Source organism: Arvicanthis niloticus, chromosome 1 (genome assembly GCF_011762505.2).
Source record: "Arvicanthis niloticus isolate mArvNil1 chromosome 1, mArvNil1.pat.X, whole genome shotgun sequence".
Classification (NCBI taxonomy): Eukaryota; Metazoa; Chordata; class Mammalia; order Rodentia; family Muridae; genus Arvicanthis; species Arvicanthis niloticus.
In genome coordinates this window covers 152,913,250-152,926,887 of record NC_047658.1, presented here as the reverse complement: position 1 = coordinate 152,926,887, position 13,638 = coordinate 152,913,250, and the positions used below count along the sequence as shown (strand labels likewise).

The following is a 13,638-nucleotide window of genomic DNA, read 5'->3' as shown; positions in this document are numbered from 1 at the left end:
GACGGACACTATCAGATTTTAAAAATAAATGCAGCTCTGCCATGAACCTGCTCCACTGAGAAAAGCCAGGCGGATCGATTCTGAGAAGAGATCAATTCTTACCGAGCTGGCAGCTAGATGGTGTGGGAAGCTCATGGATGGGAAGCAGCTGCTGCTGGGTGAACAAGGGTGTGATCTGGAGGGTGGAGGGGGCTGGACCCAGGAAAGCACTCTCCCCATTGCTGGTCTCTTCGTGGCAAGCACCCTATCCTCCCCCCACTGCGAAAGGAGCATGTTTGCCTGAGCCTTCAGAAATCCGAAAGCAGACCAGAGCCTCGTCTGCTCCTGAATTAAACTCTGTTCTGGGCATGAGCTCAGGGCTTTTCAGAGAATAAATAAGAGGCTATCCAATGCCTGGTAGGTCCAGGGAGGCCAGCTGCCTTCTCATCCTGGGAGGTAGCCCTGTCCAAGCCCACCATGGTGTGCGAGCAAACAGGAAGTGCCACAGAAGCCCCTGCTCCACGGTACCCAGCTTATTCTGGACTCTGGAGAGGGAGAAGTTGGGACAGTTTGAAAGGTGGCCAGGATGTAAGCTATCAACAAAGGCTGGGAGAAGGTGTGGGGTTGCAGTGCCCTGGCCTGTAAGGACTTGCAAGACAAAAGAAGGTGAGGTCTGTAAACCGCTCAGCTAGTTAGCCCTGCCCCCTCCCACTGACTTCTCTAGCTCACCCAAATCCCTCTAGCTTTGAAGGGTGACAAACAGCTATAAAGAATCGGAAATGCCCCTTCTCCAGCCACCAGATGTAGCTTTGGCCCTTAAGACTTGCTTTTCTTTACAAATAGTGCAGCAGGGTGTTATCTGAGGGGCCGGAAGCCTGCTTTGAGGTCCAGTTTTGGAATGCTGCAGCGGGGCACTCTGCCTTTGGAAGAGCATGAGCTGTAATGCATTTCTGGTTTCTTACCATCAGCTGAAGGAACTGTTCTGAAGAACCCCACCCCCACCCCGGCCCCAGCTAGCAGGCCTAGCGACCTGCCCCGCTCTGATTGCTGTCTCTGTAAATGTCCACATTTGCTTCCCAGATAGAGACACCAGAAACAACTGTGGTTGTCACAGGCTTTTATCTTCCCTGTGAGCCCTGTTGAACACTCTGGGGGCTGGGGGGGGGGGAGAATAAATGAGTGGAGCCTGAAAAATGCAGTTTGAAAGCTCCCGTTTGTAAAAACAAAATGCTTGTAAAGTCCCGTTTCCTTTCTGCCGTGCCACCTCTGCCCCCTGTGGCCATGGACAGAGAACAGAGTCTGAAGCTAGAAAGAGGATGCCCCGCCCCTGTGCCGCCCCCATCCCAGCGAGCTCTGGTAAGACTTTTGCTCTGGGCACCATTGCATCTGAATGTTCAGGGGGCGAGGGCTGAGGCCAGAGGGCAGGCAAAGTCCACAGTGTATACTCCAACCAGTTGTGGGAAAAACTGAGCCCTGCTCTCACCCGCCCTGTGTGGCTCCTTTTGGCTGGATTCCCTTCGCCCAGTGCAATACACCCTTTCCCCTTCGCTCTCCCTTGGTTACTATGGAAACAAGGGTGTCATTGATGTGGGCTGAGCTGGGGAACATGTCGGTGCACAGCTGAAAGTCAGCGATTATGCTGGTGGTTAGCTCTGCCCGGTAGAAAAGTCCACAGCCTGAGATGCTGCAGAAGGGGACGGTCTTGCCTCGTCCTCCCACCCCTTCCTCCCTCCCTCTTCCGTCCCCTGGCTCCGACGATTTCTTTATTCCCCTCTGGACTGAAGTGGTGGCTATTTTTATGCCAGGCTGTGCCCCACCCTCACTGTTGGCCGCTCCTTATCCGGCCTGGCCTGGAGGGTGACACCATGTCACCCTCACCAGGACCAATGTCTCCATTCCCTTCCACAGCGTGCTTTGATTTCTCTTCCTCTCCTTTTCCGGACGCTTCTTCCTTTATTTTTAGCTCTGCTCTCCATGTGGTTTCGGGGTTCGGTGTGATCCATCGAAAGGCTTTTTTTTTTTTTTTTTTTTTTTTTTTTCCCTTTTGAAAATGATAATCAAAGGAAGGGACGCGGTGTTTGGTCACGTGGAAAGCTCAATGTATAATTTAGACGTCTGTCAAAAACGCAACAAATAAAATGTAGCTGCAACGAAGGCGGTCTGGAGTGGATTGTGTTCTCTGCTGAAGCTCTGAGAGGGTCCAAGCAGCTTCGCCCTTTTGGAGGTTAGGTTTCCTCAGGGGAGGGCTGTTTTCAGAAAAAACATGAATAACACCACCAGGTAATGTGAAAACCACCACCACCACCATTGCAGCAGTAGCAACCAACCGTCTCACCCTACCCCTAGCCCCGTGCATCTCCTGCTTCACTAGGCAGCATTCACCCTGCTTTGCAGTGGAAGAAACAGAGGCCTTTGCTTCACTTCAGTTAAGGAATTTGCTAGGATCACAGTGGCTGTGAGGGTTGGTGGAGCTGCTGTCTCTGAAGGACAAAGAAAAAAAAAAAATCACCACAGCCCACTTCCCTGAAGTTCCAAGTCCAGCCCTTACCCCTGCTTGTTCAGCAGCTGCCTCACACCCTCTGCACCAGGTGGCCCTCTGCACCAGGTGGCCCCTAGGCTCGCACTGCCCGCCCTTCTGGACTCCCAGTCCCCAGGGCCTCAGGGCCTCTCATCACAAAAGCACAGTTGCAGATCTCACTCCTTCCTTTGCAGAGGTTCAGCCCCACGGACAGCAAAAAGGAGGGAGACATCAAGAACATCAGAGCTACCAGGGAGGCTTGCAGTCACCTACCGCCTACTACTGAGTCCTCTTGCCAGAAGCCTCTGAAGAAAATGCTAGCTAGCCTTTGGAAGGTGGAGGCAAGAAGTTCAGGACTTAAGGGCAGCCTGTGCTACGTGAAACCATAATCTCAAAAACTCCAAAGTCTGATGGGGACGCTCATGAAAGGTCACATGGTAGTTGGCAGAGGCTCAGAGGTCTAAGATCCTGCTCACCCTTCATAACTCCTAGAGTCCTTTCTACCCCAGCGGAGGGGGAGCTACTGGCAGGAGAGGGGAGCCAGAGAGTGGAAAGGCGCAAGGTGTCCGATGTGTTACAGGACATTGAGTTCATCTTGAATTTCAAATACAGACTAGTTTTCACTTCAGCTATACTCCATGCGATAGTTGGGACCTTGTTAGAATATTCAGGAATATTGTTTATCTGAAATTTAAATTGAACTGCCAATTCTGTTTTGTCTCAGTTTTTTGTTTTGATAAACCTGACGTTCCTACCAAGGACTGAGAGAGGACATGTAAAGAGGCTTGTATCCTCAGCCAGACAAAGTGGCACTAGCCAGTAATCGCAGCGCTCAGGGCTGTGTGCCTGTAATCCCAGCACTCAGGCCTGTGTGCCTGTAATCCCAGAAGCTCTGTGCCTGTAATCCCAGCACTCGGGGGCTGTGTGCCTGTAATCTCAGTGCTCAGAGGCTATGTCCTGTAAGCCCAGCACTCAAGGGCTGACAGGTTCAAGACCAGCCTAGGCTACATTATAAATTATTTCAAAACCAACACAAAATGTCCAGCTATGGTAGCACACGACTTCAATCCCAATATTTGGGGGGCAGAAGTAGGAAGATCTCTGTGGGTTCAAGAGCAGCCTGGGTTATACAGACAACAGGGAGATGTGCTCACCATCCATGCCTGGAAACCCGAGTTCAGTCCCCAGAACCCACACAAAGTTAGACGGAAAGAACCAACTCTGCAAATAGCAGATACTTCTTCATGCCTCAGTCTCCTGTGTGTACAATAGGGAAATAGTGGCCAGGAGGATTAGAGAGTAGCTATGCTCTGTGTGTAATATATAGGAGATCTCTGTAGCTATTACAAAAAACCCCAGCACTTTCCCAGGCTCCCAGGACGTCTGCCTCCACCTCCATTCCTAATCCTATGTGGCTCTGTGACTCTCAAAGCAACATACAAGCAGTCTGCCGGCAGCCTTCCCTGAGGGGCTGGCAGACCCCCTCTCTCTGAGGCTCCCAGGGCCACCCCAACCACACCTCCTGCAATTAGATTTGTAAGTGGGAACAGGCTCTCATCAGAGGCTCCTGATTGGCTCCAGGCAAAAACACAGTTTAGCGCTCAGTCAAGCTGCATTTTTAGGGCCTCTGTGCCCCCCCCCCATCCCCCTTAATTGCAATCTGTTCTGTAATTTCTTTTTCCAACACTGCAGAATGCAGAGAAGCTGCAGCCGCCACCAACAGGACAGGGAGGAGGGAAAAGGCTCCTGTTCCCTGCAGAGCATCTGCTGGTCCAGTACTTGGTGGATAGAGATGTGTGTGCAGTGTATGTGGGGGGATGTGTGGGGGGGGGTCTGTGTCTGTGTGTATGTCTGTGTATGCACTGTGTGTGCAGTGTATGTGCCTGTCTGTACATGTGTATGTCTCTGTGTGTGTCTGTGTGTATGTGCATGTCTGTGTGTGCAGTGTGTATGTCTGTGTATGCAGTGTGTGTGTCTGTATGTAGTATGTGTGCATGTCTGTGTATGTGCATGTCTGTGTATGCAGTGTGTGTGTATGTAGTGTATGTGCATGTCTCTGTGTGTATGTCTGTGTGTGTGTCTGTATTCAGTGTATGTGTGTGTGCATGCATATGTGTGTGTCTGTGTATGCAGTGTATGTCTGTGTGTCTGTGTGTGTATGCAGTGTGTGTCTGTGTGTCTGTGTGTGTCTGTGTATGCAGTGTGTGTGTTTGTGTATGCAGTGTGTGTCTGTGTATGCAGTGTCTGTGTAGTCAGTGTGTGTGTGAATGTTTGTGTGTGTTCATGTCTGTGTGTGTATGTCTATATATGCAGTGTGTGCAGTGTGCAGTGTATTGTGTGTGAGCGAAAACACTCTGAGAACCACCCACAGGCATGGACATGTGGAGATCCAGTCTGCAATCAGCAACCAGACCTCCATACACCAGGGGCAGCTGGGAAGAAAAAAAAAACAGTTAAATCAGCATCCTCTTGCCCCAGGAACATCTTATTTATCAATCTTACTTAACCTTTACAAGGACACTATTAACTGGAGATACTGAGTCACTTGTCCAAGATCTCACAAGGAGACAAGGCAGGCTCACTGGGCATGGTGGTGCTTACATACCTTAATCCCAGCACTCCAGAGGCAGAGGCAAGCAGGTCTCTTAAGTTCAAGGCTAGCCAGGTCTACAAAGAGAGTTCCAGGACACTTACACAGTTACACAAAGAAAAATAAAATAAAATAAAATAATAATAATGGTGATGATGGTGGTGGTGGTGATGATGGTGGTGGTGGTGGTGGTGGTGGTGGTGATGGTGGTGGTGGTGGTGGTGATGGTGGTGGTGGTGATGGTGGTGGTGGTGGTGGTAGTAAAAAAAGACAGGCTCACACTATGTTATCCTGGCTGGCCCAAACCCACTATGTAGATCAGAGACCCTCCTGCCTCTATGCTGGGACAACCTAGCTTCTTTTGACTTCCAAACCTATGATCTTAGAAGCCCAGAAAGAGGACTGGAGAGCTGGCTTGGTGTTTAAGAACACTGGCTGTTCTCGAAGAGCAGTCGGATGCTCTCAGTGCACAGACATAGATACAGGCAGAACATCAACACATGTAAAATAAAACAACAGCGATCTTTTAAAAATTGTTTTGAAAGAAAGAACACAGGAATCTCCTTCACAAAGAACTACAGAGCAATTTCCTTCCTTAGCATGAAGTGCTGTGTTCCAGGGACAAAAAGCCCTTGCTAAAGAAATTAACACGCCTTTAATCCCAGCACTTGGGAGGCAGAGGCAGGCGGATTTCTGAGTTCGAGGCCAGCCTGGTCTACAGAGTGAGTTCCAGAACATCCAGGACTACACAGAGAAACCCTGTCTCAAAAAACCAAAAAAAAAAAAAAAAAACAAAAAACAAAAAAAAAGAAATTAAATATTAATGACAGAATTTTAGAGAGCAAATGGGGTGCAGGAGTGGGCACACGTCTTGGCTGGGGTACCTGAAGCTGGGGACCAAACTGTTGTCTCTCCTAGAGACTGGCTGAGTGGATCTTGCTAAATAACCACCCCTGATCTGTGTTCCTAGCCAAGGGGAGTGGAACACACAGGTAGCTTGGCTTCCTGCTGACTCCTGGCCTGGGAATTCTGACTCTCCATCAGGACAGGCAGTGGCTAGGAGCACCTGGAGGACAGGCCTTCAAGGCACAGTAAAGTGGGCCAAAGGTGACTTCCCTCTGCCTTTGGACCTTCCCCTAGCTGCTGGTCCTGAGGCCACCAGCACAGGCACCAAACAGGAACCAGCCCCACCCTTAAAACAAAAGAAAGCAGCTGGTCTCAGCTGTGAAGAAGGTTCTGGGCTAAGTCCGTTGCCTCTATTCTGAACCAGAGATTGGCAAATTTGATCTAGGTCATTGGAGCAGCAGTCTGACCATCCACTCTGACTTCATGAAGGGAGGGCAGGAAAAAGGGCAGCTTACAGAACAGACACACCCCCTCCACATACCACAGCTTCTGCCCGCTGAGCAAGCAGTCTTGAAAACTGAAGCCCAAGACTGTCTCCATTTTCCTCTTTTGGACCCACGTTGGACAGATTTCACGCTGGCTAGCATGCCATGCATCCACAGGCCTTTCAGTCAGGTATCTGTTTGTAGGGCACAAACTTCAGTCATCCTTAGGAATGGCCTATCTGTGTCCTTAGCTTCTCCTGGCCTGCATTCCCATCCCACCTCTGTACACTCTTCAGGGCTGGAGCTTACCGGCCTCCCACCCTCCCTCCGTCTTATACCAAAAGGTCAGAATCGGGGAAGCATGCCAGCCCCCATACACAGAGCATGGCTGATCTGGGGCTTTCCAGGACGATGGGACTTCCCTTAAGCTCCCAGATGACACAGCTAAAGCAGTTTCTCTGCCACAGATGGCTTTGGAAAAGAGGGGATCATCTTTGGTTGTCCCCAGTAGCCCATCCTGAAGCCAAAAGACTTACTTAATCCAGCCCAACTCTTCCAGTCAATTCCCAGAGCCCCCACGATGGCAGCCTAAACTTCATCCTGACTTGCTCATGGCCCCTTCCCACCCCCAAGACCTGCAAGAACTAGCAGGGCAGAGTTGGGCAAAGAGAAAGTGGGAGGAAGCAGAATTCATTCCCATGGCTGGGATGCTGATCCAGGCAGGAGGCGGGGCCTGCACAGCTGCAGGCAGCCCCCCTGCCCTGAGCCTGTGAATGGGCATGCACCCTCCCGCCTGCCTGAACTGCTCCTGAAACAGTTGGTCCTAATGAACACTAAGCAGGCAGGGCAGCTGTGGGCATTATCCATATGCATAGGGAGGTGTATATTTATCCTCACATCCTACCCCACCCTGCAGCTGCTGCCATCTCCTGTGCCAGGAGAGTGAGTGGGCACCAGGGCCCAGGCTGCTCTGCCCGCCCCCACCCCACTTCCTAGCCTTCCCCGTCCAATCCACACCCACAGCCTTCACTTGACCCATTTAGAGGCAGAAGTGTGTGCTCTTGAGTGTGTGTGTGTGCACGCACGCGCGTGTGCGTGCGTGTTTGTATGCACACAAACGTGCAAGTGTGTTTTGAGAGTGAGTGTAAGACAGTGTGCACACGTCGTTTCCCCAGTTGGCGCTTTTGATTTTCTCTGAAGCCTCTTGATTGCAGGCACACAATGGCAGCTTGCTGCCCTGCTCCCTCAGCAGCTTCAGGCTCTATGCTGCCTCCTCCCTAGAGCTGAGATTTTCTGCTGACTCTGGGCGCAGGGTTGACAAACAAGGAAGAAAAAGCCTGAACCAGGCTCCCACCCTTGACCCTAGTCCTTCCTGAGCCCCTGTATCTACAGCGGCTTGTGTTTCTGTCTCCCCACTGGCCACATTCCCTCCTGCTCCTGGCCCCTCTTCCCTGTGGAGGTCAGAGCTATTGTACAAAAAGACAGTCCCCTGCTCCGAAGCCTGCTTTCCAGGTCTTGCTAGGTCTCTCTCTCTCTCTCTCTCTCTCTCTCTCTCTCTCCCTCCCTCCTCTTCCTCCTCACCCTCTTCTTCCTCCTCCTCCTCCTCTTTCCCTTCCTCATCCTTCTTCTCTTTTGAAACAGAGTCTCCCTGTATCTCCCAGGCTGGCTTCAATCCCCCAGTCCTGTGTCAATACGGAAAGTGTTGGATTTACAGGCATGTACCACTGCATCATTTCTTCTTATATGGACTTTTGACTGCGGACTTCACACAGACCCTACATTCTCTCCTCCTTGCCCTCCATTAGAACTCTCACACCTGCTCCAGAAGCAAACCTCTCTTTCCTTTATGTCTCCTTTAGGACATGATTGAGCACCACCTGCTTACGGGCTGAGGGCTACCCGGCTTAGGTAGGAACTTGGTTCTCCTGCCCTTACTCATTGAGCAAGTATCTCATGAGCAGAAGCAAAGCTCTTACAGTGGCCTCAAGTTCCCTCCCCGCCTGGATGACCTCATCACTCACTGCCCTGTTCCTCCCTCACTCTTTCCAACCACATTCACCCCTGACTCTTCCTGAAATGAACTTCTTCTGCCGGAAAGCTGCTCATGTCTCCCACCCACCCTGCTTGCTATTGTTCCAAATACCTCCAGATTTGCCCCTCACATACATACATTCTTGAAGTTTTCTTTTCTTTTTTCTTTTCTTTCTTCCTTCCTTCCTCCTCCCGCTACCCCCCCCCCCCCCAGTGTTTTCTCTGCTTAGCCTTGGCTGTCCCATCCTAGAACTTGCTCTGTAGACCAAGCTGGCCTCAAATTCAGAGGTCCGCCCACTTCTGCCTCCCAAGTGCTGGGATTAGAGGTGTGTGCTACCACCACCCAGTATTCTTGAAGTTTTCTGCTCAGTACTTCTCAGTAAAGCCTACCTACCCATCTCCCTGTGTAAGAACCTACAGACCCCTGCTCCTTCTCATAGCCCCACCCCCACTCACTTTGGCTTTCCTTTGTGGTATTTGCCACTAACCCATGATTATTTATTTACTGTTGTCATCTGCCTCCTTCCTCATTAGATTATCAACTCTAAGATGGGCAGAGGTCATGTCCAGTGGCATTCTAACTCTGGAGTGATGCCCAAGACCAAAAGGATCTCAGCAGCTATTTGCTGGCTGGCTGCCTGAATGAATGAACGAAAGACACAGTGCTAGACTCTGAAACATCAAAGATGACTAATATTGCATGTTTCCACAGAGAGTCATATCCTAGCTGGAAATGTAAGCCCTAAAACTTGTACCCTGACTTGTAAACCACAATTAGATTTTTTTTTTTTTTTTTTTTTTTTTTTTTTTTTTTTAATGAGATAGGGTTTCTTCTGGGCGGTGGTGGCGCACGCCTTTAATCCCAGCACTTGGGAGGCAGAGGCAGGTAGATTTCTGAGTTCGAGGCCAGCCTGGTCTACAGAGTGAGTTCCAGGACAGCCAGGGCTACACAGAGAAACCCTGTCTCGAAAAACCAAAAAACAAAAACAAGAGAAAGAGAGAGAGAGAGAGAGAGAGTTTCTGTGTAGCCCTAGCTATTCTGGAACTCACTCTGGAGCCCAGTCTGGCATCAAACTCACAGAGATTCACCTTTCCTCAAAGTTCTGGGACTAAAGGTGTACACCACCACTACCAGGCTTTTTTTTTTTCCTTCTTCTTCTTCTTCTTCTTTAAATTGTGTATAAGTATGTGCAGAGGCTCTGGCCTGGAGCTAGAGTTACAAATACCACATGCTCTGAATCACGCAGCCATCTCTCTAGCCCTGTGAATCACAATCAGAATATGAAGGAAGGCAACAACATGCACAGAAGTAAGGTTAGCCCAAAGGAACGGGAGCCTATAATGGCTTCCAGTGCGTGCAAGCTGGCTAGGCCAGACCGGATCTGACACTTCACAAGCACATCTCATTACTCCTCCATCATCCTGCAGAAGTGGGGCCGGCCGGGCTACACAGAGGAAATGAACCTTTGATGCGACAGAGAAGGAAGGATCTGAAGTTCAAAGCCACTGGGACCGGGGACCATGTGGACTGTTGGAAATGGGTAAAAGCTTGGGAGTTACAGCTGGCAGGAATAGTTCACTGGTAGACCCCCATTAGGCTACAAGCTGTCTACTTGCATCCATGCCTACTCCTGTTTGGTGCCCTGCAGCAGGGACGCATATGGACAGTGTTTGATACCAACATCCAACTGACAAACAGGACATCCGTATGTCAAATGACTCCCCGTCATCTCTCCCCCCTAGGTAGACCAGAAGTCCACATCACTCTTAACACTAGGCTCTTGGAAATCGTCCCCCTATTCCAGTTCTGACATGCAATCTGAGACGGTGCCTGTCACCCCTCACCTCCACTCTATAAATGGCAAGTCATGCCACATATAACCCCTGTGTTACCCCAATGTAAATAATGAAAAGTAACCCAGGGCACAGAGCAGATGGGTTCCTTTGCAAGAAAGACCCAAAGTCATAAATAGCCTAGTTTGCTGCAGTTGAGAGAAATTAAGCACACAGCAATTAAAGAAAACTGCTCTCCTGTGGAGTGAACAGGCAAAGGCCCTTGGTGCAGAGCTCTGAGGCAAGTCCACTGCCTGGCCAAAAGTAGCCTTGGGCCTTCTGGGACAGGTCTAGGGAAGGGATAAATGCCTTCTACATGGGAGATGGTTGCCAGCTGTCTGCCAAGGTGAGTTCCTCAAGACTACTGGAATTCATCTTGCAGTGATCTTATTAGTGTTTAGGTCTCTTTATGGTGGAATTCATTCTGCCCTAAAGGGGAAGAGAAGCTTTGGGGAGAAAGAAAAACAAGAGTTGACTGCTCTCAGGGCCAGGCCTTTCTGGCTTGCTGCCCTCCTTTCTCACCTTTCAACCTTAACTGCCTCTACAACACTTCCTGAGGTGTTCCCTGTTTGCCCTCACCTCCAAAGAAAATTCTAGAATGATAGCTCTTTTTTTTTTTTTTTTTTTTTTTTTTTTTTTTGGTTTTTCGAGACAGGGTTTCTCTGTATAGCTCTGGCTGTCCTGGAACTCACTCTGTAGACCAGGCTGGCCTCGAACTCAGGAATCCGCCTGCCTCTGCCTCCCAAGTGCTGGGATTAAAGACGTGTGCCACCACGGCCCGGCATGATAGCTCTTTAAAGAGCCTGGAATCAAGGCCTTCACCTTGACATTTCTGCTCAGAGTAGAAGGCGCCGGGCAGCTTGCCCTTCTTAACTTTAAGGGACCTGCTTCAGCCTGTGACGTCATGGATACCTGTTCTGTTAGTGTTTGGCAAACTGTGGGCAAGAGGAACTGTGAGTTTAAGGACAGCCTAGATTAAACATTGAGAGACCCTGTCTCCCAAAAGAGAAAGAGTTGGGCATAGTGATATGCACCAGTGATCCTAGCACCGGAACCTGTTAGCAGAGGCTGGAAGATCTTCACAGGTTTGAGACAAATGCTGGTCTACATAGTGAATTCCAGGTCAGTGCCTCAGAGACTGTGTCTCAAACAAAACAAAATGAAAGCCGGGCATGGTGGGACACTCAGGCAGGAGGATCTGCGAATTTGAGGCTAGCCTGATCTACAGAGAGAGTTTCTGGGCAGCCAGATTTACACATAGAAATCCTGTCCCAAAAAGCCAAAAATAAAGTAAAATGGAAAGAAGAGGGAAGGAAGATTCAGAAGATTCTAGACCAGTGTCAGGATTCTAGTGTCTCTCCTCCTTAACCTGGTAGACCTCCTGTCTGTCTGTCTCTGTCTGTCTGTCTGAGGCAGGGTTTTTCTCTTCTGCTCTGGCTGTCCTAGAACTTGCTTTGTAGTCCAGGCTGGCCTTGAACTCACAGATCTGCTTGCCTCTGCTTCCCCTGCTGGGACTTAAGACCTGAGCCAGTGCCCAGCCCTCTCTATTGTTTTGTCCTGTTTGGTTGTGTAGACCCTGCTGGATCTTCAATCGTTCTTGTGCTACAAGCTTCACCAGGCCAGCTATGAAGGCAGGAACACCCTCCAGGACTGTAACCCAGAGTCCTAGGTATATAGACTTCGCCTCCTTGTACTCTGCACGCCTTTACTGATAAAGCAGAGATTCCCAACGGTTCTCTCCCTGCTAATTCTCCTCCCCTGGAATTTACTGGATGTAGAGGTCTGGTAGGGAATCTCCCAGGGGCTAGGTACCCTCCTGAAGTTGCTAACCAATGGTTTCCCAGTTGGGGAGAAGATGAAGGTGACTGAGATCCGCTTTGATGACTGGGCTCTGAGTCGGAGGGTGTGAACAGGGCTTGGGAGGAATTCAGAAGTGAAGTTAAAAAGACAAGGGTCTTCATGGAGGGAAGTTGCTGACGTCACTCAAATGACCCTTCGCAGGGTGCCCTGGGCATTCGAAGTGGGGAGAGGTTTTGTGTTTTGTATTTAAAAATCTGGGGTCTGGGGGTCAAATACCCCGGGATAAGGAGAGCCGGACTCTCTCCAGCCCTTCTTACCCTCAGTCCATCTCCCTCCTAAGCGTAGAGATGCTTCCGGCAGTTGCAGGGCTGCCCCCCCTCCCTGCCCTGCAGCTGTTCTCCAGCTGCCCAGCCCCACCCCAAAGACAGCTGGGAGAGGCTGTGGGAGGGGGCGGGAGCCTGCCCAGCTGCTGGCTCTGGCTGGGACGGGGGAGGGCTGTGACATAAAAGAGCCCGGCAGGCCAGGGTAGTGGAGGAAACCGCCCTTTCCACCCACCCCCGTCACCTCCCCCCTCCCCGCTACCCTGCCGGGTGGCCTCCTCCCGGGCTCTGCACATCTGGGCCACAGAAGCTGCCACCCCCGTCTGTGGGGTGGTGGGGAAACGGCTGTCTCCCAGCACTTCCTGGAAAGGGGAGGCGTGGTGGCCTCCGAGAAGGGGTGAGGGGCACAGGGGTCTGCCTAGAGGACAGTGCACCTGTGGGGTACAAGGCCTCTGTCTGCCCTTCCAGGTAACCATAGGAAAAGTTCCTCCAGTTTTCCTAAGCAGGCCGGGGCGGGGCGGGAGGGGCGGCACTTAAGCCCTTTCTAAGCCTCTGCCCCTCACTCTGCTGGGAGGTAGGTGACAGCTGCTTCTACGGAGCCAGGACAGCTGGGTAGCTTGGGACAGCTGGACCGAGTTTTCCCGGTTTCTCCTGCTGCCCAAACAGGCTCTGGGCCTACAGCTGTGTAGCTGATTGCTGGGGTGGGCTTCAAAGGAGGCTGGGGGTGGGGTTCCAGTCTTACCTTCTACGGTGTCTCTCCAGGCCTCGATCTGGTTAATGCACCTGGAGAAAGGGCCCCTCTCACTAGCCAAAACAAATTGGACCAAGTGGGAGAGAAATTAGGCAGCTCTGCATCCTGGCTTCCAGCTCTTGGCATGGAGAATGCACCAGGGCTCCTGACTAGCCGGCGAGAAGAGCCGATATTGTAAAAGTGTCTATCTGCCCACCGGTATCCACCTGTCTCAGACATCTGTCCCCTCCCCTTGGCCCCAAACAGGTGCAGGAACCTGGGCAGCTTGTTGTCCTAACTCAAGCTCTGGCTTCTAGCCAGCCAAGGGCGGGGGTGGGGGGAAGGCCATGATGCAGGCTTCTAAACTCCCCATTCCCCTTCTTTTGAACCGGCTGGGGGTGTTGTGTGTGACTTAAGTCCCACCTGGGACTTCTGTTTTTCTGAGGTGCAGTAACCGGAAGTCACCAAGGCCTAGGCAGTTCACAAAAGGCTAACATTATGGCCCA

The 13,638-nt window shown here is 51.0% G+C and overlaps 1 long non-coding RNA gene across 1 annotated transcript; it reads right to left on the bottom strand.

The window, feature by feature from the left end:
• Positions 1-1,079: 1,079 nt before the first annotated feature.
• LOC143438060 (uncharacterized) lies at positions 1,080-7,293 on the bottom strand. The gene is made up of 2 exons (XR_013107149.1): positions 6,475-7,293; positions 1,080-2,225 (listed from the first exon to the last, which is right to left on the bottom strand). It is a non-coding gene; the product is annotated as an uncharacterized LOC143438060 (long non-coding RNA).
• Between the last annotated feature and the right edge of the window lie 6,345 nt (positions 7,294-13,638).